Consider the following 7,727-nt stretch of genomic DNA (forward strand, 5'->3'; position numbering starts at 1 on the left):
GGATCTATATATTATGTTTTACAAACATCGAAAAAAGGGGGGTACGAGGGATTTAACTGAGTGTTGAAACCTAATCCAAAAGTCATTTCTAACAAAAATATAGTTCGTTACTGAAGTTCAATCACTTTACAGTGATCTATGGTTGTTAGATTAACTTTTTTGTAAATGGGCAAAAAATGGCTTGTTTGGATCGTGTAAATATCCCTCCTCACGTTCACTTGCAAATTTAATGAGCATTTGTTGTTCTCCTTAAAATTCTAGGATCCTTGGGTAATTTGCATCTTAAACATTTTTTGTTCATGCAAATCCATATTTAAAACATGTTAGGATCAGATAGAAATCTCTTTCTTATAAATTTCCAACCTTGTAGAGGTTGTACTAGTGGAATTTCCCAAAGATATATAATTAAACTTTTGTGTTCGTTTGTGGTGTGTGGAGAAATTTTCTTTACTTACATTTATCATTTTTTAAATTTTTTTGCATACATAAAGGTTAAATTTTTCATTTTGTTGCAATCTATTTGCCTTATATTTTTTGTTTACAAGAGAAAAAACAGAGAGTGAAAAAGTCAAGTTGGGATTTTAAAACAAAACTTGACATAAAAAATGGAAATGCGCAAATGTAGAGACAGATAATTCCAAAAAGTCTCTTTAATTTTTAGCGAGTGTAAAAACTCTTTTAGTTTTATATATTAACTTTTTCAAACATAAAAAAAATGGGGAGCGGGGATTCAACCGAGTGTTGACTCCTAATCCACGAGTCATTTCCTACAAAAATATAGCTCGTTACAGATGATTAATCACTTTACAATGATCTATGGTTCTTAGATAAACTTTTTTGTAAATGGGCAAAAAATGGCTTGTTTGGATCGAGTAAATATCCCACCGCACGTTCACTTGAGAATTTAATGAGATTTTTTTGTGCTCCTTAAACGTTTTGGATCCTGGGATCATTTGCATTTTCAACATGTTTCATGCATGCATATCCATATTTAAAACATGTTAGGATCAATTAGAAATCTTTTTCTTATAAAACTCCAAGCTTTTAGGGGAGGTACTAGTGGAATTTCCCTAACTTGGATTACAAAACGTATGTGTTCGTTTGTGGTTTGTGGATAAATATTTTTACATGCATTTATGATTGATTCATTTTTTTTGCAAACATAAAATCTAAAATTTTCATTTTGTTGCGATCTATTTGCCTTATCTTTTTTTGTTTACGAGATAAAAAAGGGAGAGTGAAAAACGCAAGTTTGGATTTTAAAACAAAACTTGACATTTAAAATGGAAATGCACAAATGAAAAGAGAGATAATTCCAAAAAGTCTCTGTAATTTTTAGGGATTGTAAAACCCTTTTAGTTCTTATATATTAGGTTTTACAAACATTAGAAAAAGGGGGGAGCCGGGGATTTCAATGAGTATTGACTCTTAATTTACAAGTTATTTCTAACAAAAATTTAGCTCGTTACTCATGATGAATCACTTTACGGTGATTTATGATCGTTAGATCAACTTTCTGTAAATGGGCAAAAAATGGATTGTTTGGATCGAGTAAATATCCCACCGCACGTTCGCTTGAGAATTTAATGAGCATTTTTTATTCTCCTTAAAATTCTTGGATCATTTGCATCTTCGTGCATTCATATCTTGCATGCATATCCATATTTAAAACAAGTTAGGAAAATTTAGAAATCTCTTTCTTATAAAATTCAAAGATATTAGGGGTTGTACTAAAGGAATTTTCCAAACAAGAATAACAAAATTTTGGTGTTTGTTTGTGGTGTGTGGATAAATTTTCATTACTTATATTTATTATTGTTTCAAATTTTTTGCATACATAAACTCTAAAATTTTCATTTTGTTGTGATTTGTTTTCCTTATCCTTTTTTTATTAAGAGAGAAAGGAGGGAGTACGAAAAACTCAAGTTTGGATTTTGAAACAAAACTTGACATCTAAAATGGAAATGCACAAATGCAGAGAGAGATAATTCCAAAAAGTCTCTCTAATTTTTTGGGATTGTAAGACTCTTTTTGGATCTATATATTAGGTTTTGCAAACATCAGAAAAAGGGGGGAGCAGGGGATTTAACTGAGTGTTGACTCCTAATCCACAAGTCATTTCTAAAAAAACTATAGCTCGTTACTGATGATCAATCACTTTATAATGATCTATGATTGTCAGATTAACTTTTTTGTAAATGGGCAAAAAATGGCTTGTTTGGATCGGGTAAATATCCCACTGCACGTTCACTTGAGAATTTAATGAGCATTTGTTGTTCTCCTTAAATGTCCGGGATCCTTGGGTCATTTTCATCTTCATCATATTTCGTGCATGCATATCCATATTTCAAACATGTTAGGATCAAATAGAAATATCTTTCTTATAAAATTCCAAACTATTAGGGGTTGTACTAGTGGAATTTCCCAAACATGGATAAGAAAACTTTGGTGTTCGTTTGTGGGGTGTGGATAAATTTTCTTTACTTACATTTACTATTTTAAATTTTTTTTTGCATACATAATGGCTGAAATTTTCATTTTGTTGCGATCTATTTGCCTTATCTTTGTTTTGTTTACGAGAGAAAAAAGGGAGACTAAATAACTCAAGTTTGGATTTTAAAACAAAACATGACATCTAAAATGGAAATGCACAAATGCAGAGATCGATAATTCTAAAAAGCCACTGTTAGTTTTAGGGATTGTAAAACTCTTTAGTTTTTAAATATTAGGTTTCCCAAACATTAGAAAAAGGGGGAAGCGGGGGGTTTAACTGAGTGTTGACTCTTAATCCACATGTCATTTCTTACAAAAATATGGCTTGTTACTCATGATCAATCACTTTATAGTGATCTATGATTGTTATATCAATTTTTTTGTAAATGGGCAAAAAATGGCTTGTTTGGATCGAGTAAATATCCAAGTGCACATCACTTTATAATTTAATGAGCATTTTTTGTTCTCCTTAAAAATTAGATCTTTGGGTCATTTGCACCTTCAACACGTTTTGTGCATGCATATCCATATTTAAAACATTTTAGGATCAATTAGAAATCTCTTTCTTATTAAATTCCATGCTATTAGGGGTTATACTAGTGGAAATTCTCAAACATGGATAATAAAACTTTGGTGTTCGTTTGTGTTGTGTGGATAAATATTCAATACTTACATTTATTATTTTTTAAATTTTATGTTCAAACTAAACTCTAAAATTTTCATTTTGTCGCGATCTATTTGCGTTATCTTTTTTTTGTTTACGAGAGAAAAAAGGGAGAGTGAAAACTCAAATTAGGATTTTAAAATAGAACTTGACATCTAAAAAAGAAATGCACAAATGCAATGAGAGATAATTCAAAAAAGTCTCTGTAATTTTTAGAGATTGTAAAACACTTTTAGTTTTTATATATTAGCTTTTGGAAACATCGGAAAAAGGGGGGAGCAAGGGATTTCACTAAGTATTGACTCTTAATGCACAAGTCATTTCAAACAAAAATATAACTCGCTGCCCATGTTCAATCACTTTACAGTGATTTAATGAGCATTTGTTTTTCTCCTTTAAAGTCTTGGATCCTTGGGTCATTTGCATCTTCAACATGTTTTGTGGATGCATATCCATATTTAAAACATATTAGGATCAATTAGAAATCTATTTCTTATAAAATTCCAAGCTATTAGGGGTTGTACTAGAGGAATTTCTCAAACATGCATAACAAAACTTTGATGTTCGTTTGTGGTGTGTGGATAAATTTTCTTTACTTATATTTGTGATTGTTTCAAAAATTTAGCATACATAAACTCTAAAAAATTTATTTTATTGCGATCTATTTTCCTTATCCTTTTTTGTTTACGAGAGATATAAGGGAGAGTGAAAATTTGTAGTATGGATTTTAAAACAAAACTTACAATCTAAAATTGAAATGCACAAATGCAGATATAGATAATTCCAAGAAGCAAGAAGTCTCTGTAAGTTTTAGGGATGGTAAAACTCTTTTAGGATCTATATATTAGATTTTTCAAACATCAGAAAAAGGAGGGAATGAGGGATTTAACTGAGTGTTGACTCCTAATCCAGTAGTCATTTCTAAAAAATATAGCTCGTTACTAATGATCAATCAATTTACAGTGATCTATAATTGCTAGATTAACTTTTTTGTAAATGGGCAAAAAATGGCTTGTTTGGATCGGGTAAATATCCCACCACATGTTCACTTAAGAATTTAATGAGCATTTGTTGTTCTCCTTAAAAGTCTTGGATCCTTGGGTCATTTGCATCTTCAACATATTTTGCGCATGCATCTCCATATTTAAAATATGTTAGGATCAAATAGAAATCTCTTTCTCATAAAATTCCAACCTATTAGGGGTTGTACAAGTGGAATTTCCCAAAGATAGATAAAAAAAACTTTGGTGTTTGTTTGTGGTGTGTGGAGAAATTTTATTTACTTATATTTATTATTTTTAAATTTTTTTTCCATATATAATGGCAAAATTTTTTATTTTGTTGCGATCTATTTGCCTTACTTTTTTGTTTACGAGAGAAAAAAGGGAGAGTGAAAAATTCAAATTTGGATTTAAAAAAAAACATGACTTCTAAAATGGAAATACGCAAATGCAGAGTGAGATAATTCCAAAATTTCTCTGTAATTTTTTGGGATTGTAAAACTGTTTTAGTTTTTATTTATTAGGTTTTGCAAACGTCAAAAAAAAGGGGGAGTGAGGGATTTGACTGAGTGTTGAGTGTTAATCCACAAGTCGTTTCTAAAAAAAATATAGCTTATTACTCATGATCAATCACTTTAAAGTGATTTATGAATATTAGATCAACTTTCTGTAAATGGGCAAAAAATAGATTGTTTAGATCGGGTAAATATCCCACCGTACGTTCGCTTTAGAATTTAATGAGCTTTTGTTATTCTCCTAAAAAGTCTTGGATCCTTGGGTCATTTGCATCTTCAACATGTTTCATGCATGCATATCCATATTTAAAACATGTTAAGATCAATTAGAAATCTCTTTCTAATAAAATTCCAAGCAATTGGGGGTTGTACTAGTGGAATTTACCAAACATGGATAACAAAACTTTGGTGCTCGTTTGTGGTGTGTGGATAAATTTTCTATACTTACATTTATTATTGTTTCAAGTTTTATGTATACATAAACTCTAAAATTTTATTTTTTTGCGATCCATTTTCCTTATCATATTTTTGTTTACGAGAGATATAAAGAGAGAGTGAAAAACTAAATTTTAGGATTTTATAACAAAACTTGACATCTAAAATGGAAATGCACAAATGAAGAGAGAGATAATTCAAAAAAGTCTTTGTACCTTTTAGGGATTGTAAAACTCTTTTAGTTTTTAAATATTAGGTTTTGCAAACATTAGAAAAAGGGTGAAGCGGGGGGTCTAACTGAGTGTTGACTCATAATCCACAAGTCATTTATTAAAAAATATAGCTCATTACACATGATCAATCACTTTACAGTGATCTATGATTTTAGATCAATTTATTTTTAAATGGGCAAAAAATGGCTTGTTTGGATCGTGTAAATATCAAATCGCATATTCACTTGAGAATTTAATGAGCATTTGTTGTTCTCCTTAAAAGTCTTGGATCTTTGGGTCATTTGCATCTTCAACATGTTTCGTGCAAGCATATCCATATTTAAAACATGTTAGGATCAATTAGAAATCACTTTCTAATAAAATTTCAAGGTATTGGGGATTGTACTAGTGGAATTTACCAAACATGGATAACAAAACTTTGGTGTTCGTTTGTGGTGTGGGGATAAATTTTCTATACTTACATATATTATTGTTTCAAGTTTTATGCATACATAAACTCTAGAAATTTTATTTTGTTGCGATCCATTTTCCTTTTCTTTTTTTGTTTACGAGAGAAAAAAGGGAGAGTAAAAAACTCAAGTTTGGATTTTAAAACCAAACTTGACGTTGAAAATGGTAATGCACAAATGCAAAGAGAGATAATTCCAAAAATTCTCTGTAATTTTTAGAGATTGTAAAATTCTTTTAGGATCTTTATAGTAGGATTTGTAAACATCAGAAAAAGGGTGAAGCAGGGGCTCTTACTGAGTGTTGACTCCTAATCCACAAGTCATTTATTAAAAAAATATAGCTCATTACTCATGATATATCACTTTACAGTGATCTAATATTTTTAGATTAATTTATTTGTAAATGGGCAAAAAATGGCTTGTTTGGATCGTGTAAATATCCAAGCACACATTCACTCGTGAATTTAATGAGCATTTGTTGTTCTCCTTAAAAGTCTTGGATCTTTGGGTCATTTGCATCTTCAACATGTTTCGTGCATAAATATCCATATTTAAAACATGTTAGGATGAATTAGAAATCACTTTCTAATAAAATTCCAAGCTATTGGGGGTTGTACTAGTGGAATTTACCAAACATAGATAACAAAACTTTGGTCTTCGTTTGTGGTGTGTGGATAAATTTTCTATACTTACATATATTATTGTTTCAAGTTTTATGCATACATAAACTCTAAAAAAATTATTTTGTTGCGATCCATTTTCCTTTTCTTTTTTTGTTTACGAGAGAAAAAAGGGAGAGTGAAAAATTCAAGTTTGGATTTTATAACAAAACTTGATATCTAAAATAGAAATACACAAATGCAAAGAGAGATAATTCCAAAAAGTCTTGTAATTTTTAGGGATCCTTGGGTCATTTGCTTCTTCAACATTTTTCGTGCATGCATATCAATATTTAAAACATGTTAAGATCAAAATGAAATTTCTTTCTTATCAAATTCCAACTTATTAGGGGTTGTACAAGTGGAATTTTCGAAAGATAGATAACAAAACTTTGGTGTTCATTTGTGGTGTGTGGAGAAATTTTCTTTACTAACTTATATTATTTTTTATAACTTTTTGCATACTTAAAGGGTAAAATTTCCATTGTGTTGCGGTCTAGTTGCCTTATCTTTTTTTGTTTATGAGAGAAAAATGGGAGGGTTAAAAAGTCAAGTTTGGATTTAAAAAAAAAACATGACATCTAAAATGGAAATGCGAAAATTCAGAGAGAGATAATTCCAAAAAGTTTCTTTAAATTATAGGGATTGTAAAACTAATTTAATTTTTATATATTAGGCTTTCCGAACATCGGAAAAAGGGGGGAGCAGGGCATTTCATTAAGCGTTAACTCTTTATCCACAAGTCATTTCTAAAAAAAATATAGCTCATTACTCATGATCAAGATCGTTATATCAACTTTTTTTAAAAGGGAAAAAAATGGATTGTTTGGATAGAGTGAATACCTCACCACACGTTCGCTTGAGAATTTAATGAGCATTTGTTGTTCTCCTTAAAAGTCTTGGATCCTTGGGTCATTTGCATCTTCAACATGTTTCGTGCATGCAAATCCATATTTAAAACATGTTATGATCAATTAGAAATCTCTTTCTTATAAAATTCCAAGCTATTAGGACTTGTACTAGTCGAATTTCCCAAACATGGATAACAAAAGTTTGGATGTTCATTTGTTGTGTGGGGATAAAATTTTTTAGTTACAATCATTATTATTTCAATTTTTTTGCATACATAAACTCTAAAATTTTCATTTTGTTGCGATCTATTTGCCTTATCAAATTTTTTGTTTACGAGAGAAAAAAAGAGAGAGTGAAAAACTCAAGTTTTGGATTTTAAAACAAAACTTGACATCTAAAATGGAAATGCACAAATGAAGGGAAAGA

Source organism: Aristolochia californica, unplaced genomic scaffold (genome assembly GCF_029961685.1).
Source record: "Aristolochia californica isolate CCGP_79_NKW_82.1479 unplaced genomic scaffold, dmAriCali1.0.hap1 SCAF_3, whole genome shotgun sequence".
NCBI lineage: Eukaryota > Viridiplantae > Streptophyta > Magnoliopsida > Piperales > Aristolochiaceae > Aristolochia > Aristolochia californica.